The following is a 27,594-nucleotide window of genomic DNA, read 5'->3' on the forward strand; positions in this document are numbered from 1 at the left end:
GCTTCTGTATACTCTTCCCGTTCTATAGAATTGGCTCCTACCTTCCTATTATTCTTACTTTTAGTGAACAAAACCTGGGTAAACTCCTTCAATTTAAAGAAGCCAAGCCGTGTTTTTTTTCAAAACTCACCCTTATAGCACTCACCACATTGAACACTATCCCTGAATTCTTGGGGATCCTCTCCCAGCTTAGAACCCAATAAATATCGGAGGATTCATCCTTAAAAAGTCTTTTCACTTGAAAACCGTTGTGCCCACATGACCATTCACACAATATTCCACATCTCTAGACACTTGAGTCGTCATTACTCTTGACAAGGTTAAGAAAGTCAACCTAATCTCATCATTGGTAATATCTATATATCTATCAGAACATGGTTGTATTGAGGAACTTGGTAACATTGAGGTCCTTGGAGAGGATCTCCCTCATTAACATTCACTCATCATATTCTCCTTGTGGGTCTCTACTTGTCTATTGAGTCGTCAAAACTTACCCTTCCAATGAGAAATATAAACGGTCGCCGTGAATTTACAAACTCAACTTGATATGGGATTGATCCCACAAAGAATTTCTTCACATATAAGGTTTTACTGTCGTGTTTATTCGAATGTTGATATTGTCTCCTTACAAATAATTACTGAAAGTAAAATTGGGTATAATTGACGAGTAATAGTCACTAAAACTTACGATCAAAGAGACAATTATGATTGATGGACTACAATGGAGTAAAATTTATATAGTTAATTGAGAGGAACCATGTTTGTGTTAACTATGACAATAACACAAAAGAACTCCTACAAATTCAGTATTAGAAAATTCAATGTTAAAATATCCTTAGTAAGTTAGCTTTATGTAATGCTTCTCAGCCCTTTAAGATAATGCTCACTTGTATTCTCTTGAAATACAAATGATCTAAAGATTGAATCTCGCCTACATTCTCATAAAGATAAAGATATCCTCTCTTGAACTCCAGTTTTTACTTCAATTTGTTAAAGTAGTTTTATATTTTTCCTAACAAGTGTTTTTCTCCTGAACAAACACTAGATACAAGTTCATCCAACGCGCGGACTTACAAGAAAAAACTAATATCGATAATTGTAAAATACATATTGTACACAAAGATTACTTTTTACTCATTCTACAGAATCAACTCTATAGTATCATCAGAGATCCCACACACCCGGTTGAGGTATTAATTACTCATATTTTCACGCACATAATAAATAGTAGAGAATTAGAACAAAACTCTAAATAGTTAAAAAATCAATTAGCAAATCAATAGCCTCTTTGAAATATAATAACCGAAAAGCAAGCTTCAATTGTTATGAAAAATAGTTCAAATTCAAAATATCCAAAAGTCCAGTACCCAGGTGTATGCTCTTTAAAATTATCTATTTCCTCCGTTATACCCCTGCAGAGCAACCTAATAATTCTAAATTAAAATGTTCTAAATGAGTCCTTATCAAACTAAGACTTAAATGTCAGGCTCTTTCACGGCCATATTCATGATCCATCAAGGGCTTCACGGTTTGTAAAGCCCTCGGTGGTCTTTCCTTGAAATGTCCCAAGACTATGGCTTAAACTATAGTTACGTAACTCAAGATGATGAGCTAGACCATGGACCATCAAAGGAACCATGGTCTTGAAGCCATCCGTGGTAATTCCTTGGAATTTGCCAAATTGGGTCTTCAACCTACGTAGTAAAATCATTACAATTATCTCGACCAAGGTCTCTCATAGGAAACAAGGTCCGTGAGGACGTCCGTAGTCTTCACTTCAACTTTATCAGAAGTTGGTCTTCATAAATTCGTTCACTGGAATTCCAGTTTACAATCACCATCACAAGAAAAGGGAACATTTGATTCCAAGAGAGATTTTAACCTAAGTTTTCTGTATTAATCTCAAATTATAAAAGAAGATTCTTCTAAAAAAAATCTATGTATGTTCTTGGTAATAGTATTGAGCATCAATATTGGGATGTGAGCTCGTATTAACTCAAGTCTCTTTAAACCATGTAGCCATCATTGATATTAACGGGTTATACTTTTTAGATGAATACGCAAGTTAAGCTTGTGGATCAACATAGTTAGTTAAGCTTCCTATATCTCTTGGAAGGTATACAATGATCCTTGGAAACACAAATTAAGGTGTTGTATCATCACTATAGCTTTTAAGTAATGGTTGTTGGTTACAGAAACTCCCACTATAGTAGTTCCATGGTTCCTTAAGAGGTTCTTCACAGTAATGATGGGGGTATGGGACTTCATTAATGTATTACACAAGTACAGTTTGAGAGCAAGCATGATATGTCTTTTATTATGATTTCAAATTGACATCAAATTATTTTGAATTTTTACATGCATATACAAGTTAGTTTGCAATATGTTTTTAAACAATATTTCTTTATTATGCACTTGCTCTTAAATTTCATAGCATTGAAATGAGTTTAGTTAAGTGTTCATGAGTTGAGAAAACCTAAGGAAAGTGCTTCTTTCGGAATCTCCTTCAAGCCTATGTTTTATAGCATTCCAACTCACATACTTTTACATTCAATGTACTTATGCCAGTTGTTTTGCTTTGTGTTTTGGGGTAGATGCAGGTAACTAGGATCGATATTCCATCGCATCGTTGAATTTAAAATATCTTTGTGAGACTCCTTTCGTTATGGGTAATCCATTTTCATTGCTTGCTAGTTTAGTTCATTAGGATGTTGTGAGATCTGCCCCAACACCCATCTTAATTATTAGAGGATATAAATATAGTCAGTCAGATGTTATTTCTTCCATTATAATTTTGTTATTAACTTATTTTCATATTTGAGTTGCCATTTTGTCTAAGGTAAATGCTTATTTTTAAAACATTTTGAATTCACTTCTAGATAGTTGAGTTACTTAGCATCTTAATCCTTGCATTAATGCTTTATGTCTTACACTGAGTAAGTAAGGCACACCAAGGATTTGCTTGGGGCTAGCATGGTCTTTGAGTGTTATCCACGTCTAGGATGTAGGCTCGGGGGGTGAATTTTTTTGTTTTAGAGCACAGAGTTCAAAAGTCTTATGAAGTATATGATTACAAGGCTACAAATATTAGGAATTTCTCACTTCTTACATATTTTTTATCTCATATAAGAGTTTATCTTAAAAAGTTTCCCACTAATTTGTTCATGCGCATATCATCAGAGAATCATGCCTCCTCAAAAAGTAGTTAGAGGTCATATATCGAGGAAGATTATTGATGAACAAGGGTTGCCAAATGACCCTAAATTGCTAACTCAGGGAGAAATTATGCATGTTGAATTCTGTGGGACTATCTGGATGTTAAGTTCAGTTGTGAATCATTAAAATGGACAAATAGGTAATCGACATTAAGTGGGTGATACCTCAAGGATTCCTGAGTTCTTAGGGATGAATCCACCAAGCTTTAAAAGTTCAAGTGTCATATAGGATTCACAAAACTTTGTTGAAGTACTGCACATACTTTTTGGTATATTGCATGTTGTTGATGCTTAGAGGGTGGAACTAGCTGTATACCAACTAAAATGTATCACTAGAGTCTGGTTCAACCTGTGGAAAAAGTATAAGGCTGAGGATGCACCAATTGTTCATTGGGTTTTGTTTAAGAGTGATCTCATGGGATGTTTCTTTTCTCATGAGTTGCGAGAGGAAAAGACAAGAGATTTTACCACCATTTATCAGGAGTCTATGAGCGTTAATGAGTGCCATCTGAAGTTCACACAACATTCCCGCTATGCTCCGGAGATTGTTTCTAACATTTGGACAAGGATGAGTTTCTTTATTGCTTGGTTTTCTCATCAGTCAATCAATGAAGACAAGGCAACTATGTTGATACGGGATTTGACCTAGCAAGGTTTATTATCCATGTAGAACAAGTTCATGAGCATAAGGTGAAGGATAGAGAAGAGATTAAGAATAAGTGGATTAGGAAATAAGTGAATTCCATTCAACAAAAGATTAATACCAACCGATCCTCCCTCTAATAATATGCCACAAGGGATAGTGGGCCTCCTCATGTGGAATGTCTGGCACTAACCACTTCGCTATTTGTCGTGATAACTTTACTAGTTGTTTGAAGTATTGTCAGGATGGTCATTTTATGAGGGAGTGTCCTGAAAACCGGCAAGGTAGTTGAAATCAAGACAACAAGGCCCTACATTCTCTAGTTGCTCCACAAGACAGAGCTCACCCTTAAGAGAGATACTTCCGGTACATACGGAGGAACAAAATTCTTATATACTATCAATAGTCGACAAGAGCAATAGGGTTCACCATATGTTGTCACTGGTATGATTCAAGTCTTTGAGTTTACTGTTTATGCATCGCCAGACCCATGAGAGAGTTTTTCTTTTGTAACTCCATACGTTTCTATGAATCTTTACGTTATTCTTGAGAAAAATTTTGAACTATTCAGTGTTTCCGCACCTTTTGATGAGGCCTTTCTAGAATAGAAAGTTTATGATATAACATTATGGAAAATTTAATATCTAGTGAAGAGACCAATAGGTATTCGAGAATTCTATTGGGGATAGATAGACATTCCAATGCCCAATATTGATAAATATTATCAAAATTGGGCATAGCATAGAAAGTTTGCTAAGGGGTTATAGCCAATTTCTATATAATACACAATAAGCAAAAAATACTGGGTATATTAGAAAATATTGGCTTAAAGGGTGTTAGCCATATATCTATGTATTAATAAGCTTTTTTAGGAAATGTACCAGCAATGAAGACCCTAAGCTAAAATTAGAAATTCACTAGTTTCAAACAAATTAGGTACTAGGCATCGAAGTGTTAAGCCTAGTACCCTAAGTACATAACCATTTAAAATGATCATGTAGAAAAAGTAGTGCTCAAGTACATAGTGAGGGTCCTTAGGAAAATAAGTAAACATTCCAAAAGGAAACATAAATAATAGTTTGTTGGGAAAGTATAAGCAACAAATGTGCAGAACATTTGAAGAAGCGGCCAAAAGAGGGGACCACCCTAACTTAATTCAGTGAGGGAAGTTAGGGGGAAAATGTGAACAAGAGACCACTCCATGTGGGGCCTGACTTCCTAACAAACAGTAGTCCATTCATAAATGTAGTAACTAGATAAATAATCTAGGACTAACCTAAATGGATCTATTAGTGCACCCGACAAACAAGGATCAAAACCGGGTTCACACTAACCTAGTACTAGTTAAAGAGACAACCCAGTACCTAACCTAAAATGGTCCAAAGAGTTTGTTAAGATCCTAAAGCTTTAAGGTTAATTTAGTAATTACCCTAGGCTACCTAATTAATTAATTTAGTAACTTAATTAATTAATTTTAAGGGGCAAAACCGAAATCACAAAATAATTTAATGATTTTTGTTAAGACAAGAAAAACACATCCTAGTACCTAATCTACGATGGTCCAAAGGATTAAATTAATTAAACTAAAGGGTTCAAACAAAAATTCTTATGCTAACCTAGTAGAATTCAAGCAAAATCCTAGTACTTAACCTAGGATGGTCCTAAAGGGTTTATTATGGTTCCAATGACATAGGTTTACTTTAGTACTTTTCCCGGGTCCCTAAATTAAATATATTAAGGATTTAGATAATTAAAATAAAGTCGAAATGTTGTCAAAAACCATAGTCAACACCAAAATTCTAGATTTTGGGTCAAGTCAACATTCCCTATGTTTAGTCAACTTTGGAGAGACTTTTTAGTAATTAGTTAATTAATTTTTTTAATTAAATTATTAAACCCTAAGTTTAATGAGTCAATATCATTTTATAAGAATAGGAAACACGTTCAAACTAATAGTAATGGAAATACAAAAGCAGTAAGAAACATTTGAAAGAAAATGGCAGAAAATTTATCGATTTCTCTAGGGTGATTTCAAGGTTTCTTCAAGGTTCTCGAGTTGATTTAGTTCTACTTAAGCTATGGTTTTCTCTCCTGGAATTCTTTCTCCAAGAGAACTTTTTTTCGAATGATTCAAAGAACTTGAAAACTGGGGTTCTTTCCTGTCGTGCTTGACGAACTCCTTTCCCTACTATCCTTGACAGTTAATAATGTTGAATAGGTTAGAAATCATGTTGTTTGTATGTGGTTCTGGATGATCTTTATGTGTATGGTTTTTTATTCAATAATTATTGAATAAACCTATTAATTGGAATCATTTGATGTTAAGTGTTATTATGTGAATTAAAAGAATGATACTATGTTAAAGATATGTCCGAAAATGTTATGTATGAAGATATTACGGTCTATTGTGCATGCTTTCTGTTAATATGTAGTTATGAAGATGACATGTTCATCAAATTCAAATATGATGCTGTCCAAGATGTTTTGATTGAATGTTTGGCTTATGTCAATAAAATTGCTTACAAAAACATTGTTTAAAATTTAAATGGGAATTGTCTATAACGTTATCTTTAAATAAGTAAATGATTGGCTAATGTATAATGTATTCCAAATGGAGTATGATTGAAAGAAACTTTTGCTTAAGCCAACAAAACAGTTATGAAATCTATAGCCTATAGTTTATGACAATACTATTCTTATGCGAATAAATTGGCTAACATTGCATTGTCAAACAAGTTGTAGGGAATTGGGAATATTATTATGTTAAATCACTATAATATTGGATAATGTATAATGTAAAAAAACATAAGCATGTTAAACATGAAAATTGCCTTATGCCAACAAATATGGTTGTGAAATCTATGTCCAATTGTTTATGCCAATACTAATCTTATGCCAATAAAATGGCTAACGCTACATTGTCTAAAAGTGATTCATGTAAATGGATATAATATGATATTAAATAATAAAAATATTGGATAATGGTTCAAACATATTAAATTTAAATATGAGCATACGTAAAAATTGTCACATGCCAACAAAAATGGTTATGTAGTTTAATATTCAAAGGTTGAGGCCACTACTAATCATATTCTAATCTTGTGTAGTTAGAGTTTCGAATGATAATCTAAGCACTTCTAAGCTAATCCAATGAACCCATAAAAATGGCCTGACACTCATTGGGACAACTCCCAACATGCTCTAAAAGAATGACTTATGAACACGTGAAACTCATTGAATGAAGTGCTCATCGCTCATTGTCACGACCCAAATCGGGCCACGACTGGCACCCACATTTACCTTCCTATGTAAGCGAACCAACCAATCTAAACCTTAATATTTCAATATAATATCAACAGAAAGTAATGCGGAAGACTTAACTCATTAATAAAATCAATAACTATTATTATCCCCAAAATCTGGAAGTCATCACCACATGAACATCTACGATCAAATGACTAAACTAAGAGTATTCTAAAAGCTAAAAATACAGAAGAAGCTAGTCCATGCCGGAAGTTCAAGGCATCAAGACTTGAAGAAGAGATCCAGTCCAAGCAAGAAGCATTAGCTCACCCTGAATTTCCGGTGTAGTAAGACTGGCTTGAATTACTGTTGAGTCGAAGACGACGGCACGTTTGCTGCACTCCACAAATAAACAAGAAGAAAACATAAAAGTAGGGGTCAGTACAAAACACGGGTACTGAGTAGATATCATCGGCCAACTCAAAATAGAAAACAATATATATCGAGTAATATCATAAAATCAACTATGATACTCAACATGTAGCAACAGCAAGTAGTATATCATTAACAATTACCGTCAAGTTCACACATGAGGACTCAAGACTCAATACCATACTCATTTGGGAATCATGTTCATTAGATTGAGTATATTAACATCTTTCAAATTTCATTATCTTTATTTCTCTTGTGTCGGTACGTGACACTCCGCTCCCTCATATTAATTAATCCTCTTGTGTCGGTACGTGACATTCGGATCCCCTAAGTCTACGTGTCGGTTCGTGACACCCGATCCACTAAATCTACGTGTCGGTTGGTGACACCCGATCCCCTAAATCTACGTATCGGTTCGTGACACCCGATCCCCTAAATCTACGTGTCGGTTCGTGACACCCGATCCCCTAAATCTACGTATTGGTTCGTGACACCCGATCCCCTAAATCTACGTGTCGAGTCGTGACACCCGATCCCCTAAATCTACATGTCGGTTTGTGACACCCGATCCCCTAAATCTACGTGTCGATTCGTGACACCCGATCCCCTAATCTCATTCTATCAACTCATCAATCCTTTTCCCTTATCAAGGCATCATCAATCTCATTACATTAGTTCATCAAGCCTTTTCCCTTACAAAGGCATCATCATTAAAAAGAGATTAGGGTTTTTATTAAGATTTCGGATTCAATAACATCATCATGCTTAATATAATCACAATTATATAATCACGTTCATGCATGCATACAATTAAGCACATAGCAGGGTTTACAATACTATAAATACATATCATTCTCTATTAAGAGTTTACTATGACAGCATGAAAACCATAACCTACCTCCACCGAAGATTCGTGATCAAGCAAGCAAATTTTCCCAGAGCATTGTGTTTTTCCCCGTTCTCGAGCGTCTCTCTCTCTCTATCGTTTCCCTTCTCTCTCTTTCTTTTTGTTCTTTCTATTCTTTTCTTATTCAAACCCTCTTTCTTTTACCCTAATTAACATGTAATTAAGTGTAAAAGATGACAATAATAACCCATAATTTAACTCAAGGTTACCTCTTTTATCCCCAAGAAATTGAGTTATTAATATAAATCCACGAAATATATAATTATAGCAAGAAAAGTCCAAAACGCCCCTTTAAAACTTAATCAGAAATCTGACTCTGACTAGGATTACGCAACCTGTGACGGCCCGTCGCGCCTGCGACGGTCCGTCATGCAGGTTCGTCAGAGACTCAATTTCCTTAAGGAGTCTGTGACGGCCCGTCGTACCTACGACGGTCCATCCTGCACTTCCGTCACGACGTTCATAGAATCGTTCCCTGTATAAAATTCTCAAGAGTTGAAGTGTTTTGGAAAGGCGGATCACGACGGTTCGTCGTGCCTGTGACGGTCCGTCCTGCAGGTCCGTCACAGAGTTTAGAGAGTCGATTCTCAGTACCCAATTTGCATAATTTTCTAAGTATTTTGAAATGAGACCCTGCGACGGTCCGTCGTGGGGTCCGTCACTTCTGCCAGTTTTTCCAGAATTGAAATCTGCTGCTCAAAACGACTAAACAGGTCTTTACAATAGATACCAATTTACCCATTGTTCATCCCTGAACGATCACAAGAAGGAAAACAAGGGCTAAAAGGAGTACCTGAATCTGTAAACAAATGTGGGTATCTTTCTCGCATATCTGCCTCCTTCTCCCAAGTGGCTTTTTCAACGGGTCGATTCTTCCATTGGACTTTGATGGATGAAATCTCCCTTGATCTCAACTTGAGAATTTCTCTATCTAGAATGGCAACAGGCTCCTCCTCATAAGTCAAATTTTCGTCAAGCAAGACTGAATCCCAACGAATAATGTAGTTTCCATCCCCAAGGTATCTTTTCAACATCGACACATGGAATACCGGATGTACTCCGGACAGCCTTGGAGGCAGGGCTAATTCATAAGCCACCTCCCCTACTCGCTTAAGTACTTCAAAGGGACCAATGTACCTTGGACTTAGCTTACCCCTTTTACCAAACCGCATCACCCCTTTCATGGGCGAAACCTTCAGCAAGACTTGTTCATCCTCCATAAACTCAAAGTCTCTAACCTTCCGATCTGCATACTCCTTCTGTCTACTTTGAGCCGCTAGAAGCTTTTCTTGAATAGATTTCACTTTCTCTATCGAATCCCTCAAAAGATCGGTAACTCAAGGTCTAACCTCGAATGCATCAAACCAACCAATGGGGGACCTACATCTCCTACCATACAATGCTTCAAATAGAGCCATATCAATGCTTGAGTGATAGCTATTATTGTATGAAAACTCCGCTAAGGGTAAGAAGCTATCCCAATAGCCACCAAACTCTATCACACATGCGTGAAGCATATCCTCCAACACTTGATTTATTCTCTCAGACTGACCATCGGTCAGAGGATGGAACGTAATACTAAGTTCCAACCTAGAATCCAATTCCTCGTGCAATGTTTTCCAAAACATAGAAGTAAACTGCGTACCTCTATCTGATATAATGGAGAAATGAACCCCATGCAATCGCACCACTTCCGAGATGTAAAGTTTGGCTAACTTATCTGCATTGTAAGTCACCTTGACCGGAATGAAGTGAGCATACTTACTTAACCTATCAAAAATTACCCAAATAGAATCAAATTTTCCCAATGTCTTTGGAAGACCAACCACAAAATCCATTGCAATCCTTTCCCACTTCCATTCAGGAATGGACATTCTCTGAAGTGTTCCTCCGGGCCTTTGGTGTTCATACTTTACTTGTTGACAGTTTGGACATTTGGTGATAATGTTCACAATATCACGCTTCATGCTACTCCACCAAAAGTGTTTCTTTAGGTCACGGTACATCTTGGTTGCACCCGGATGTATCGAATACCTTGAACTATGAGCCTCTATCAGAATAGTGTTGATCAAATCATCGATGCGGGGTACGCATACCCTTCCCTTGATCCTCAAAACACCTTCCTCATCGATTTGTGCTTCCTTAGCCTCTCTTCGCAATATCTTATCTTGAATTCTGCGCAGTTTCTCATCATCAGACTGTCTTTCCTTAATCTTGTCAAGAAAGGAAGATCTTGCCTCCACAGAAGCCAACAATCCTTCCTTCTCATTTACTTCTAATCTCATCAAGTCATTAGCTAGAGTTTGAACCTCTCTAGCAAATGGGCGTCTAGAAGCTTGCAAGTGAGCTTGACTTCCCATGCTTCCCGCCTTTCTACTTAAAGCATCCGCTACAACATTCACCTTTCCCGGATGATACAAGATAGTGATGTCGTAGTCCTTCAACAGTTCCATCCATATCCTCTGTCTCAAGTTCAAATCTTTCTGAGTGAAGACATACTGAAGGCTACGATGATACGTGTAGACCTCACACTTAACCTCATATAAATAGTGTCTCCATTGCTTTAACGCAAACACTACCGCGGCGAATTCCAACTCATGAGTTGGATAGTTACATTCATGCACTTTTAATTGTCTTGAAGCATAAGCAATCACATTCTTCTCTTGCATTAGCACTGCACCCAAACCCGAATAGGATGTATCACAATAGACAATGAAGTTCTTACCTTCCACAGGCAAGGTGAGAATTGGTGCAGTAGTCAACAGAGTCTTGAGCTTCTGAAAGCTTTCCTCACACTCATCCGACCATACGAATGGGACATTTTGCTTAGTCAAGTTCGTCAGTTGGGAAGCAATAGAAGAGAATCCCTTGACAAATCGGCGGTAGTAGCTAGCTAACCCAACAAAGCTCCTTATTTCTGACACATTAGTAGGTCTTACCCAATTCTTCACTGTCTCAATCTTAGAAGGATCCACCATCACTCCATCCTTAGAAACCACGTGCCCCAATAAGGACACTGCATCTAGCCAAAACTCACACTTAGAGAACTTGTCATAAAGCTTTTTCTCCCTCAACATTTCCAATACCATTCTTAAATGCTCCTCATGTTCTTTCTTGCTCTTTGAGTATGTCAGTATATCATCAATAAATAAGATAACGAAGAGGTCCAAATATGGCTTAAAAATCGCGTTCATCAAGCTCATGAACGTAGCAGGTGCATTCGTAAGACCAAAAGACATCACTACAAATTCGTAATCCCCATACTTTGTTCGAAAAGCAGTCTTTGGCACATCCGTTGCCCGTATTTTCAATTGATGATAACCGGATCTCAAGTCAATCTTAGAGAAGACACAAGCACCTTGTAACTGATCGAACAAGTCATCAATGCGAGGAAGAGGATACTTGTTCTTTATGGTTACCTTGTTCAACTGCCGGTAGTCTATGCACATCCGAAAACTCCCATCCTTCTTCTTCACAAACAAAACCGGAGCACCCCAAGGAGATGCACTTGGTCTAATAAAGCCTTTGTTTAACAACTATTGAAGTTGGGCTTTTAACTCTCTTAACTCCGCGGGAGCCATTCTATAAGGGGTATAGAAATGGGGCGAGTACCCGGTTCAAGGTCAATACAGAAATCAATATCCCTATCTGGTGGCATACCAGGAAGATCTGCAGGGAACACATCTCGAAACTCACAGACCACCGAAACTGACTCAATCGAAGGTACTTGGGTAGCGTCATCCTTGAGATGTGCCAAGAAAGCTAAACACCCTTTACTAACCATTTTCTTAGCACGAAGAAAGGAGATTATACGCACCGAATTGGAAGTGTAGTCACCCTCCCACACTAACGGATCTGTCCCAGGCTTGGCTAACGTCATCGTTTTAGCATTACAATCCAAGATCGCAAATTGCGGAGAAAGCCAAGTCATACCCAGAATTACATCAAAATCATCAATTTCTAAGATAACCAAATCTACATAAGTGTTGCTTCCCACAAAGTTCACCAAACAAGACCTATATACCTTTTCAACTACCACCGACTCACCCACCGGAGTAGAAACAGGAATAGGCATATCAAGTAATTCACAATGTAAATTTAGACCATTAGCAAATGAGAAAGATATATAAGAAAATGTGGATCCAGGATCAAACAATACGGAAGCCATGCAATCACAAACCAAAAGATTACCTGTGATGACAGCATCGGCTGCCTCCGCTTCAGACCACCCAGGGAAAGCGTAACAATGGGCCCTATCGTTTGTCTGTCCATTGCCCCTACCATGTTGTGATGTAGTTCCAGTTTTCCCATCACCTCGACCAATTTGGTGACCACCAATACCTCGACCACCACGTCCTGCAGAATGACGACCTCTACCATGACCACCTCTATCTCTAGCCATTAAGGGTCTATAACTCTGTTTTGGACAATTTCTCCTAATATGTCCAGTCTCCCCACACTCATAACACTCTCTGGAGTCAAGCATAGGTCTTTCAGAGAAGTGTTGACCAGTCTGAGTTGGACCCCCAACTACAGTCTGTAGTGAAGACTGAATGGGACGAACTGAGTAACCTCCGGAACCTTGTCCTCTAGAGTAAGAACCATTAAATTCACCTCCCTTTCGAAACCTTTTTGATGTCGATGTCGTGGTGAAGTCATCTGGCTTCACTCCTTCCACCTTTATCACGAAGTCTACCACCTCTTGGAAGGATTTTGCCGTTGCCGCTAACTGTAAGGAAGAAATCCACAACTCTGAACTCAACCCCTTCACAAAACGGCGAATCCGCTCTTGTGGACTGAAACATAGTTGGGTCGCATACCGGGATAATGCACGAAACTTAGCCTCATATGCATTGACTGACATCCTACCTTGCTCTAGGCTCAAGAACTCATCCCTTTTTCTATCCCTTAAAGTTCGGGGGATAGACTTCTCCATAAACAAGCTAGAGAATGAGGCCCAAGTCATAGGTGGTGCCTCTGTTGGTTGACACTCAATATGTGACCGCCACAACATTTTGCCGTTCCCTTTAAACTAATAACTCACAAACTCAATACCAAACTGTTCTACTATACCAATCTTGTGTAGTAGCTAATGACAGTCAACAAGAAAATCGTAAGCATCCTCAGATTCCGCACCCTTGAAGACTAGAGGTTTCAATTTCAAGAACTTACTGAAAAGTTCATGCTGATAATTTGTAATTATAGGCCCAGTAGTCAGACGTGGAAACGTGCCTATGTCCAATGAGGCATCCATACGAGGAACCATAGTGGCTGCATGTTGTACCTCTGAAATTGGAGGTGTTAGTGCAGAAAACACTGGAGGTGCCTGACCCTGATCGGACAACCCACTAAGATAAGCGAGCACCTGATTTATCATCTCTGGGGTAGGCTGGGGTGGCAATCCGTCATTCTGCACTTGTTCATTTTCCCCATCCTCCCCTTCTCTTATTACCTCCTCAGTCGGTGGAGGAATCACTGCCCTAGTATCAGATGGACTAGGTGCTCGTCCTCTTCCCCTAGAGGACGTCCTCCCACGACCTCTACCACGGCCTCTTGCCGCTGCTCTTCCTCAATCTAGAGCCCCAGTGGCTTGCTCAGACGCATCCTGTCCCGCCGGTGCTGGTGTTGGTGCTGGCGTAGGCGTTGCTCTAGTTCTAACCATCTGCGAAATAGAGTGAAGATGGTCAGATACCAATTTGTATCACCTAGATACCAATTGGACCCAAGTAATAGCACGAAAGAAAGAAAGAAAGAATGGAATTTTCCTAAAGTCTTATAGCCTCTTAAAGAAAAGTAAAGGCGTCCCCCTACCGTTCCTTAAGACTCTACTAGACTCGTTCTTGTGTGATGAGACCAACGAACCTAATGCTCTGATACCAAGTTTATCACGACCCAAATCGGGCCGCGACTGACACCCACATTTACCCTCTTATGTGAGCGAACCAACCAGTCTAAACCTTAACATTTCAATATAATACCAACAGACAGTAATGCGGTAGTCTTAACTCATTAATAAAATCAAAAACTATTATTATCCCCAAAATCTGGAAGTCATCACCACAAGAACATCTACGATCAAATGACTAAACTAAGAGTATTCTAAAAGCTAAAAATACATAAGAAGCTAGTCCATGCCGGAAGTTCAAGGCATCAAGACTTGAAGAAGAGATCCAGTCCAAGCTAGAAGCATTAGATCACCCTGAATTTCCGGTGTAGTAAGACTGGCTTGAATTACTGTTGAGTCGAAGACGACGGCACGTTTCCTGCATTCCATAAATAAACAAGAAGAAAACATAAAAGTAGGGGTCAGTACAAAACCCGGGTACTGAGTAGATATCATCGGCCAACTCAAAATAGAAAACAATATATATCGAGTAATATCATAAAATCAACTATGATACTCAACATGTAGCAACAACAAGTACTATATCATTAACAATTACCGTCAAGTTCACACATGAGGACTCAAGCCTCAATACCATACTCATTTGGGAATCATGTTCATTAGATTGAGTATATTAACATCTTTCAAGATTCATTATCTTTATTTCTCTTGTGTCGGTACATGACACTCTGATCCCCTAAATCTACGTGTCGGTTGGTAACACCCGATCCCCTAAATCTATGTGTCGTTTCGTGACACCCGATCCCCTAAATCTACGTGTCGGTTCGTGACACCCGATCCCGTAAATCTATGTGTCGGTTCGTGACACCCGATCTCTTAAATCTATGTGTCAGTTCGTGACACCCGATCCCCTAAATATACGTGTCGGTTCGTGACACCCGATCCCCTAAATCTACGTGTCGGTTCGTTACACCCGATCCCCTAAATCTACGTGTCGGTTCGTGACACCCGATCTCCTAATCTCATTCTATCAACTCATCAAGCCTTTTCCCTTATCAAGGCATCATCAATCTCATTACTTTAGTTCATCAAGCCTTCTACCTTACCAATGCATCATCATTAAAAAGAGATTAGGTTTTTAATCAAGATTTGGGATTCAATAACTTCATCATGCTTAATATAATCACAATTATATAATCACGTTCATGCATGCATACAATTAAGAACATAGTAGGGTTTACAATACTATCAATACGTATCATTCTCTATTAAGAGTTTACTATAAAAGTATGAAAACCATAACCTACTTCCACCGAAGATTCGTGATCAAGCAAGCAAATTTTCCCAAAGCTTTGTGTTTTTCCCCCTTCTCGAGCGTCTCTCTCTCTCTCTATCGTTTCCCTTCTCTCTCTTTCTTTTTGTTCTTTCTATTCTTTTCTTATTCAAACCCTCTTTCTTTTACCCTAATTAACATGTAATTATGTGTAAAAGATGACAATAATAACCCACAATTTAACTCAAGGTTACGTCTTTTATCCCCCAAGAAATTTAGTTATTAATATAAACCCACAAAATATATAATTATAGCATGAAAAGTCCAAAACGCCCCTTTAAAATTAATCAGAAATCCGACTCTGACTGCGATTATGCAACCTGTGACGGCCCATCGCGCCTGCGACGGTCCGTCAAGCAGGTTCGTCAGAGACTCAATTTCCTTAATGAGTCTGTGACGGCCCGTCGTACGTACGACAATCCGTCCGGCACTTCAGTCACGACGTTCACAGAATCGTTCCCTGTACCGAATTCTCAAGAGTTGAAGTGTTTTGGAACGGCGGATCACGACGCTTCATCGTGCCTGTGATGGTCCATCCTGCAAGTCCGTCACAGAGTTCAGAGAGTCTATTCTCAGTACCCAATTTGCAGAATTTTCTAAGTGTTTTGAAACGAGACCATGCGATGGTCCGTCGTGCCCATGATGGTCCATCATGGGGTCCGTCGCTTCTGCCAGATTTTCCAGAATTGAAATCTGCTGCTCAAAACGACTAAACAGGTCGTTACACCTATAAACAGTGGTATGAATCTTGTTCACAAAAGTAAGCAAAATTAGTTACAACAAAATTAAAGGGGTCTAAAGTAAGTAAGTGACCAGAATGGGGTGTTAAAGGAAGTGAGAAAAGTCTCACTTACACCTATGCTACTACGTTAAAAGAATACTCACGTATGAGGTTGTTAGAATAAGTTAGATCAGTCTCACTAACACCAAAGGATGATATACAATTAAAATTAACATTTCATCAATGTAAAGTAAGAATAACAATTAAACAATAGAGTAAGTAAATCTCAATATAGAAGAAAGCCTCCATAATGCTTGAGTCAACTCAAAAAGATAAAGAAGGAATGAACATTCACGTGAGGTGAGTAACTATGTTAATCTATGTTGCTAATGAAAATGGTGAAAACATGATAAGAGTCTAAAATGAATTGTTAGACAAGTGTCAACCAAGCCTATGTAAAGGTCACTAAAGGTACTCACATAAGAGAGTGTTGAATATCATAAGACAAGTCTCAATCATACTTTATCTGTATGTGTATGGACAATTCACACTTAATACTAATGATGAGATGAGAAATCATCTAATGAGAAGCGATGCCCTCATGCTAGAAGCCAGCTTCTACAATGTTTGAGATGAATGTAATGGAACTTTATGCTAAGCACCGATAAGCTATATATGAGTCACGATTCCTTTATTTGGGAAGGTAGAGGTTCGTGTAAATCTCATGAGATGAGACTGTCTGTTTAGGTGTGTATGGGTCTCCATATATCTCGTAGTCTTTGAATCTATGCTGCAAACATAGGGTTCTAGTAGTGTTCAATTCCCTTTATATGCTAGAATGTTTTGGTTTCACCTTAGCCACTGACTCCACCTCTTTTTGGTCTGGGGAAGATACCAGATTTCATTATGCTCACATGATCTATGTCGGTTAAGGTTTGAGTTCCTTAAAGTATGAAAGATAATGAAATGAACGATACCGAAGATGTTAGTTCAAGACAATGAGGAGGTGAAATCAGATTCAAATAATGATATTAGATCATTCTTGGTCATTGCACTTCAGATCCCGATGAGAGTCTTAACCTTCAACATAGCTATAGTTGGTGTTTACATCAGCCTACGGATGAATGAAATTAATAATATGAAGTACGAATGAACGAATGAAGTACACTTTGTGTTTGCTAAATAAGGGCCTCGGTTTGAGATCCCATATGTTGGGCCCTCGCTTGAAATGTATAAATTTTACATCAGCTATTAAAAAGTCTCGTGTATATGAAATGTATCATGTATAAAACATGAAAGTAATTAAATTAATGGAATGATCAATAGAGAATTGCTTATTAATGGTATTGAATATATATTGTAAAGAATGACTCACTATAAGGTAGGGAAATCATTCCTTAGTCCATGGATTACTTACATGGATTCATTGTGGGTATGGGAATAGAATGAATTATTGAACTTGTAAGTAAACATAGGTCTTAGTAATTGTTGAACTACACAACATAAAAAAAAAGATTGAAAAATAATTTAAGTGTACAAAGAGGATCTCTCGGACTAAGAGGATCAAAAATATCAAATCTTTCCCCGAGTTATTCTAAAATTATGTTGATAATACTAATGTCTTGTAATAATATATAAAATTAGTTGAATGCTTTCAATTCATAAAAATACATCATATACATACGATAAGTCACAACAAAAGATTTAGGATAGTGTATGACTAGGTAAAAAATTAGGGTCTTAATTGATCATATTCAGTTCAATAATTTAGAAAACAAGTTAGAGTTTGAGAGAAGAGAATATCAGAGGTGGAAAGAGGAGAGAAGCGAAGAGGAAGCAAGAACGTTCAAGTTCATCGAAGTTCGCCTTGTGAAATTCCTCGGGGTGATCCCTGAAAAGGTATGTGAGGATATCATGACGTTTGGATCTTTCTCCCATGTGAGAATCATATTAATTCAGTTTGGATTCTTTCTTAAATTCATAGAATGTTGATATCTTGATACCCATATCTTTAATTTATGTGTTGTTCTTGAATTGCATGAGTTGTGAAGCTTTTGAATTCGCTACATCGCATTATGGAGTCGTTTTGGGTTTGTTTCTTAGGTACATTTTTGTGTATCACTATTTAAAAGTTATTTAACAAAATGAATCAATTTTGGGTGAACAATGGACGAAAAATAAACAATGAGTTTCGACGAGCAAAATATGGACATGGGAACGGTCGCTCGACCTATTCCAAGAATCCAAAACTTTTCTCTGCATCACGGAGCTTACACGAGCTTTTCTACGTCAAAAGAAGTTTGCACAACAAAAAATATATCATGCCTTGCATCGTGTACCCACCCTCAAATTTGGATTTTTGAATTTTTCTCATTTTTAGCAAAGTAGAATTAAACATCATGACATCCTTCCAAACACAAATCTAATTCCTTGAATCCATAATTCAATTCAAGGATCAGTTAAGAGTCACATCAATAGTAGTTAACAATTAAAGTTAAGAGACATGAAGAGTCAAATAAGAGGAGTCATTTCAGGTTTTATAAGTCTTTTACAAACGTTTTAGCTTTGTGTTAAGACTTATCTTTTTGATTTAAGTAAAGAGTAAAGAGTTAAGTTCATTTCGCAAAAGTTATTAGGGAACTAATTTTTCCGTAGAAACTTTATAAATATTTTCACATATATGTTAAGAGTAAGTTAGGATTTCACAAAAAAAATTTGAACAAGAAAAGGGAACATTGATTCTAAGAGAACTTTTAAGCTATGTTTTGAGAACAAACCTCAAATAACAGAGGAATATATTTTTAAAACATATGATCTAAGTATATTATTAGGAGTAGTATCGAACACGTATATAGTGATGCAAGTCCATATTAACTCAAGCGTCCGTAATCCAAGTAGTCGTTATGGATATTAATGAGTCTTACTTTTTAGGTGATCACGTGAGTGAAGCTAAGGAATCCACTTCTTCTGTTAAGATCCTTATATCTCCTTCAAGGGATAGGATGTCAAGGGATAGGAAGATCCTTGACATCACGAGGTAAAGTGTTATATCACCACTGAAGCTCTTAAGTGATGGTTGTGTGTCAGAGAAGCTCTCGCAACATATTTAGCATGGTTCCTGAAGAGGTTCTTCTTAGTATGGATGGGGGTATGGGATTTCATTAATGCATTTCACAAATAGACTTTGAGAGGAAGAAGGATATCGCTTTTATTATTATTTTTAATTGAGTTCAGATTGTTTCGTAGTTTTACGCACATCTAAGAGTTATTTTATATCTTCATATACACATTGAGTTTATAGCATCTTTTTAAACAAATTTTATTCGTTATAAACTTTCTTTTAAATTGATTTATATAGAAATGAGTAAATTTAAGTATTTATGACTTGAGAAGAGATACGGTAAGTGTTGCTTTTAGAATCTCATTCAAGCTTATGTTGCTTGGAACTCCAACTCGCGTACTCTTACATTCAACGTACTGATGTCAGTTGTCTTGCATCGTGTTATGATGTAGACACAGGTAATTAGGATTGAAATTCCAGCTCACCATTGATCCAAAGATCAATTCAGAATCAGTTGGTGAGCCTCCTTCTTTTATAAAGGATCTTTTTTCATTGCTTACTAGTTTAGTTCATTAGGATGTGGCGAGTTTTGTCCAAATATCCTCTCAGTTATTAGATGCTTCATAGATAATCAATCAGTTGTTACTTCTTTCGTCATAATTTTGTTGTTAACCTATTTTCAGATTTGAGGTTCCATTTTGCCTAAGTTAAATGTTTATTTTTATAACATTTTTAATTCTGTTCCAGACAGCTGAGTTAGTAAGAATCTTAATCATACTATTAAAGTTTTATGTCTCCAGCAAAGTAAGGAAGTTAGGCCAAGGATTCACTTGGGACCAACAATGGTCTCCGAGTTCAGCCATGTTAAAGGTGTAGGCTCGGGGTGTGACACCTTTTGAGTGTGTGCTTCTTATATAATTTATGAAAAATTTCCAGATTTTATTTTTGATGACTTTCTTTGTTGTACTTGATGTTTTCCTTTTTATGACGAATTTTGATGTAAGAAAGACATGTGTGAGCTTACTACCAATTGGTGGATAATGAGCCATTTCCATAAGGTCTTTTTATTATTACATGTAGCCATGGTTTTCTTTGTATTTTATGAAGGGGTGTAGATCTTGTTTGAATTGAACTAGTTTCATGGAGTTGTCTCTTTTTGTGACATAATTATGTTAATGAGCATTTCATGCCCTATAAAATTATGTTGAACATGTTATAGCTAGGAGATGTTAGTTCTCCTTGGAAATTTAGTATGGATCCTTCATTCATCTTGAGTTTCATTAGGTATGTGTTTCTTGGAATGGAAGTCTCCTTAGTTGGGTGTGTACATTTAAAAATAATTCGTACACGATAGGCCGGTAGTCTAGAGTTGGCCCTTTAAGAAGTGTCTAAGAAGGTGTCATTCGAGGATGAATCTTACCAAGTGGCGTATATTTTTATGATACAAAAATAAAATAGGATGAACTAGAGACTCACATATGTTTTATAAGTTAATAAATTTTTTATAAGGTGTTTCATGGCTTGTAATGGTTGGTTTGAAGTGGTTGGAGTTCAAACGTCAAATGACAACCAAGACTTTTGGGAACTAGTCTTTTATGTGCTACTGTGCCTTTCTATGTTTTCCTTGTTTTGATGTGTTTTTTGGTGTCTAAAATGATAGGAAGGAACCCTAGTATCTAGATTGACATATTTAGGGTCAATAAAATCCGCGTACAACTTCCCAAGGACCATTCTAAGAGTCCTTGAGGAGGACCCAAATTTTTGCCAAAAGGCTGCCAAAACAGTCTCATTTATGACTACGTTTGACGCCACTTACATAATTGACACCCCCCCCCCCGTAAGAATAGAGTGTGGATCCACACATAGTTTGGAGAGCTTATCACCGAAATTAGGGAACCTTTGGCAAAAACAACGGAGCATCAAAAAAACACATTATTCTGTTGATGCCCAATCAATGGTGGTCGTCGAATGGAACCTGCAATTTCTACATTTGTCTCGGCCATCCTAGGGGTGAATTGGTATATTTTACCCACATTCCAATTAATTCATGAACGATTATTTTTAGTGTTTTTAGGTAATTAGAGCCTATTAAAACAATTAAGTAGCCATTTAGATTGGATGCTCCAAAACTAAACCTTCCCTCCCTAATGTTCTCTCAAGATCACCATTTAAGAAGAATGGAAGAAAGAGGCAGCATCTCGGTGGATTTTCACCAATTTTTTAATTTAGGATAAGGAATTAATAAAAGGTATTTGAAACTCCTTCATCCATGTATCTTTTTTCCATCGGTGGAGCCCCTATAGTTTTTTCCATTTGTGAATACAAAATAACTCAATCTAGCTAGGGTGGCAATTACATTTTTTGTAGGGCTTGTTTGTGGTCCAAACCTAGGGGTAGCATTCAATTATTTTTATCTAATGATTTTGTGTTGTTTTTCTGTGAAATATTTTATGTACTCTAATCTATGATGATGAAGGTGATCATGGTGGTCTTAGTCCATTATAGGAAAGGTTGAAGGATCTAGATTGATATAGTTATTTCAATTGTGTCGAATACTTATTGATAATACTTAGTATCATCTAAAGATGAATTTAAGTAGATCTTATTCACTAAGAAGGATTTTGACTTTTAAAGTTAGAATTCAACTTACATTATCTAGTATGGCCATAGATGGATTTTAAGTTGACCTAAGAACCAAAAAATAATCAAAGTATGATAGACTAGAATAGCTTGAAGTTGTATTGTATAATAACTTCTTGTGTAGTTAACTTGGTAAGAAAGTAAAAAGATAGAATAGCTTGAAGTTGAGTTTTATAACTCCTAGAATATCTTGAAGTTGATTCTTATAACCCCTTCATGGATAGTTTAATTATGTAGCTCGGGATGGTAGATCTCATGGTAGCTTGGGATGTTGAATCTCATGGTGGTTTGGGTTGGAGGAGTTAAGCTCTCCCATGGTTAGCGTGATCTTGCATTTATTGAATGCTTATGATGGTGGCTTGTAATAGTATTAGGCAAGGTCGCCTAGGATAACGAATTGATTTCAAGAAACTTCACTTGGGTAGGCCAAACCACTTAATGGTAGCTTAGGTTTGAGACATGTGATTCATCCAAAAGATAGCTTGTGGTCGAAAACTTATGTTACCCCAAAGGATAGCATGAATCAACATCAATGGTTGCACGATGGCTAGGTTAGTATTCTTATATCCTTCGTTTGTTAGTTTTGATTGTATTTTATGACGTTTTACGTGCTGGTAGGTCTATAATATAAGTATTATATGATTAGTGGACTATAATAGACTAGAATATATGATAATTAAGAATGGATTAGGTTAGAAAAAGCGCTTAGTATAAATTGTAGTACCGAATTCTATTCATATATGACACAAGTATGACTTGAAGCTACTAATGAAATGGTATCGTATGTGATGTATGCTTAGCTTGGATAGTCTATATAGTTGACTTCCATGACATGAATAAATTAATATGATATTTCATTTTCAATATGAAGTAGGTCTATTAGTGATACCTACAGTTGATGAAAGTTAATAGGGTTACATCAATTTGTGCCTAGTGTGATATGTCGAATGGAATGTCCCACATGCATTTAAAAAATTTTCCTTGAGGTAACCTAGGGGTATAGTGCTCTTATTCATGAAGAAATTAGGTCGTAATTATGAAAGTGTATTATGATCAAGAATTACCAAAGATGGGTACTTAGCTTAGGTAGTAGTATGGGATTCTATCTTGGTTTACTTTGAGGTGTCCTGTGATGTAGTTAATTTGAGTTTGAAGGAGAAATACTTTAAGTATGAACCTATGTATGTCTTAAATTTAATAACTATGTCACAATGCTTATGATATTCTTTTTATGGTTATGTTATTATTTCTTATGATTATGTCATATATTGACTAACCCTTTGGGATATATTATGTTTTGTATGGTAGCTTTCATATTTAGGACTTTTGTACTAACGCATATTATGTATATTTCTATCCAAATTCAAGGGCTTTTGGGAGATTGAGTGCTTGGAGGCTATATTACTAAGGTTTTAAGAAGGTTAAAGATTGGTGAGTCGTCATAGCATTCGAGGACAAGACCCCTTATGTCATCTACTATGTTTTAGACTTTTGTGGGTTGCGTACCAAGACATTATTACTCATGTATTCATAGAGGGTTTTGAGACACATGTTAGAAAGACTTCCAATGCTATTAAATGATTTTCGTGTTATGTTTAATCAAAAGTATTTAATCCCCTTCCTTTTTATATGATGTTGCGTAATGAAGCTAAAAGTCATGTTTAAGCCCTCCGAGAGGTCAAGTATGTCATGTTACTTTTAGGGGGTACTTGCAGTCGTAATATTCCCACTAATGGATATGATTTACAAGACTCTAAAATTGGAAGCATTTCAACTTTTTGAATACATATAATGATTGTATTTTCAGCACAAACTATATAAAAATACGGTTCATCCTAAATGTACTTACAAACATCATGTAAGAGCTTTTCTTTTGCTAATATGTTATTCCCTCATGTATGAAATTACTAACTAAAAAATCAGAATAATCAACAATGCAAAGAGTAAGATCAAGAGTAGCAGCCAATAAATGTTCATCAGGAAACGTGTCATTTATTTCAAGCTCACTTTCTTCCTTCTTTGAAGCTTCTAACATGGAAAGGTGATCAGCCACTTGGTTTTCACAACCCCTCGTTTTGTTTACTTCAAAATAAAATTCTTTAGCACTAACACCAATATGATTAACCTTGGTTGGACATCTTTATTTTCCATGAGATATCTCAATGCAGTATGGTCCGTGTGCACTATCACCATGGTACCCAACAACTATGCTCTAAACTTCTCGAAGGCATATACTACAGCCAACTGTTCCATCTCAGTGACTATGTAGTTTAGTGATGCTCCATTTAGTTCCTTACTAGAGTAGTAAATAGGGTGGAACATCTTATTTCATATCTAACCCAACATAAAACCAAATGTAGTCCCATTGCTTTCACAGATCATATCAAGTAGTTCCACCCAGTTTTGTCAAATAATTAAAGGTGTTGAAACAAGTTGATATATAACTAATTATAAAGCTTTTAGGCTGGCCTCATAAAGAAAAAATTTTACATTGTTCTCTAAAAGTTTACACATGGGGTGTGTAACCTTAGCGAAGTCCTTGATGAAATGCCTATAGAATATTCTGTGTCCTAAGAAGCTCTGAACACCATTCACGGAGATATGTGGGGGTAACACAAAAGAAAGATTAGGAAGATAATAGTTGAGCAACTAAACTCTCATTCATAGATGTGTCGCGACTCACATCGATTGACAAGACTCTACTAGACGTGATTGTGAGACATCAATTCTAAGACCATTCCAAAAACCTTGTGCTCTAATACGATATTAGTCATGACCCTAGAGCACCCCCAAGTCGGCATGAAACCTACTTTACCTAGAACGGTCTCACAAATGCCTCATATCATTTCATTGCATTCGATATTTAAATATTGCAGAATTAAAAACTCATTAATTTTGTAGTATTAAAACATCATTTAAAATAAAACATTAAGTGCAACGGAAGCCTAGTGTCAGATGACCATCTTAGAGAAAACCTTAAAAGTACTAGGTACACAACCCTTTATAATAGAAAAACAACTACTAAAAATACAATACTCAGAATAATTAAAAAGATAAAGTCCTGTCCTCGAATCATGAGGACATACCAAATCTTGGAGGAAAGCAACTTAAACATTTCACTATCTGTACGTAAATCACTTGCCGGAACCTTCACTTGTGGTAAGAACATAGAGAAAATTGATTATTACACAAAAATGTACCAAGTATGATTACCATGCCCAAATATGATTTAAAGGTGAATATTTTTTTTGGATACTATCTATTAATACCATATTTGAAACATCAATAACAACACCAGAAAACACATCATATAAAAGAACCAACATCATGTTAGTAACAACTTCACATATATACATTATAACATTAAAACCTTTACCTTTACCTTGAAACTTCACCTTAGATAACCCTTATACTATACGTTGTGCAATTTATGGATGGTGCCCTATGCCACTATCCACACTAAGTCCCCACATTAGAGGTACCAAGAGTGGACTTACCATTCAATTCAAGTAACCTTTACATCATATTCATGCATAATATTCATACAAGAAAGACAAATTAAAATAGCTCATATTATAACTCAAGTATAGGATGCATATAAAACTTAAGCGTATAAGATGCAACATTGTTCCATTACTTCATTTTGTAGACATTCATGACATGGACATTAACATTTAGATGTACTCATTATGCTCCCTTTCCATGTTGACTTGTGTAATGTATAGGTTGCATTCCATATTTCTACCTATACTTTGTAGAACCTTTCCATAAGCCACAATGACGTATCACATGATGAGAATAAGCAATTAATCGACATAGACCATGAGAGGTTGTCATTAAATCCAGTGTAATAACTTCCCACACCATAAGTGGTTGTATGCTTGCCTAAGGAAGAAAGATTTATGTATCTTAGGTGGATCAAGTATCTAGACCTATGTGGGCATAGATTTTATGGGATAAGGTAGACGGTAATTGAAAGTCCGGCCTAACTATGGAGGAGTTTCCATCCAAACAAATAACCTTTGTGCTTAGCCTACATTCCCATAGAGTATTTCATTACTTGGCATTACCACATATGACAGTTGTACGTGGCCTATTTACTCCTTTTAAATTCATGAACACATGAAACGGTGCCTCAAGCCTACTTATTAAAGGTTCATTTAAGAAAGATCATTAACGCCTCTAGAATGGGTGCTATAAGCCTACCGATTTTAGACTCATCATTAACCTTTTTGAAATCGTTCCTTAGACCTATTGATTCAAGGCTCATCATTGACCTTCAATAATGGAAGGGTGCATTAAGCCTAACAATCCCAAAGTTCGTTTATAAGAATGTATTCAAAGGTGTTACTAGACCACTGAACCAAAGATTCAGCAATCAATAGTATAATCGTTTATACATGAAGGGGATACATAATACCTACCAATTAAATATATACATTATAATGAAAAATCCCTCAAATTCTATCATTAACATATTTAAGTGTCGAATTGAGAAAAGCCTTTAAATAATAACATATATACAATTCTAACATGATCATTGGCCTGTTGAATTCTCATTCATACAACATCTTGATAATATTTCAGTTATCATATTATACATTCAAGACCATGCTTACTGATGCATCGTGGTTTCACGATACCTTTATTGCTTTTTCCTTATGTTTAGTATGTGTCTAGGGACTTTTTGTAGTAATTTCTATATATTATATTATACGTGTTTGTAGGAAAGTTGTCCAAAATTAAAACGTATAAGACTCTACTGAAATCAGTGCAGAAGTGATGACCTACGAAGCCATTGAGAGTCCGTCGGCCCATAGACTGTATATAGGTGGTGATCATGGACTGGAGGTTCAAGCATTTGGAAGTAACTCGGGGGAAAAATGACCAAATGTGGGACTACGGAAGAAGCGACGGTCCGTCGACTAATCGATTGACCATCCTGGCAAACCGTTGTTTCTAACAGAGAGTAGTCCGACTACCCAACATAAAGAAAGACTAAGTATGGAAGGACAGAGGCATCAATGGACCGTAATTAAGATAACGGTCCGTGCTGAATGTCCGTCAATTGTAACAAAGAGGATGCAAAAGTGAAGGCTGAAGAAAAAATTAAGTGTGGACCGACGGAGGCAGTTGATGCTCCGTCGTTCCATCGATGGACCATCAGTTGAGTCATTGACTAAAGACGCATTTTGGGAAAGATTTTCCATATTTAGAACTCCTTTTAATTTAGGACCTTATTATTATAAATAGGGCTAAAATCTCCACTTTTGGTGTTAGAGTTTTTGTTATTTTTCACACTCTTGTTATTGGAAGTTAAACTTTAAATTTTGGAAATTACTTTATATTTCCGCAATCAATTCTCAAGATATTTTTGTAAATTCAAATGTTATTTCAAGTTTTTCTTAAAACTAGTTGATATCCTGTGGTTTCACGGTATAATTAATACTTTCTACATAAGTTTAGTATGTCTGAAAGTCTTTTTCTGCTAGTTTTAATATGAGTTTCTCTTTGTTTTGCAGGAAATCAGTCCAAAGTTGAATGCGGAGATTTT

This window comes from Solanum lycopersicum, chromosome 1 (genome assembly GCF_036512215.1).
Source record: "Solanum lycopersicum chromosome 1, SLM_r2.1".
NCBI classification, from domain to species: domain Eukaryota; kingdom Viridiplantae; phylum Streptophyta; class Magnoliopsida; order Solanales; family Solanaceae; genus Solanum; species Solanum lycopersicum.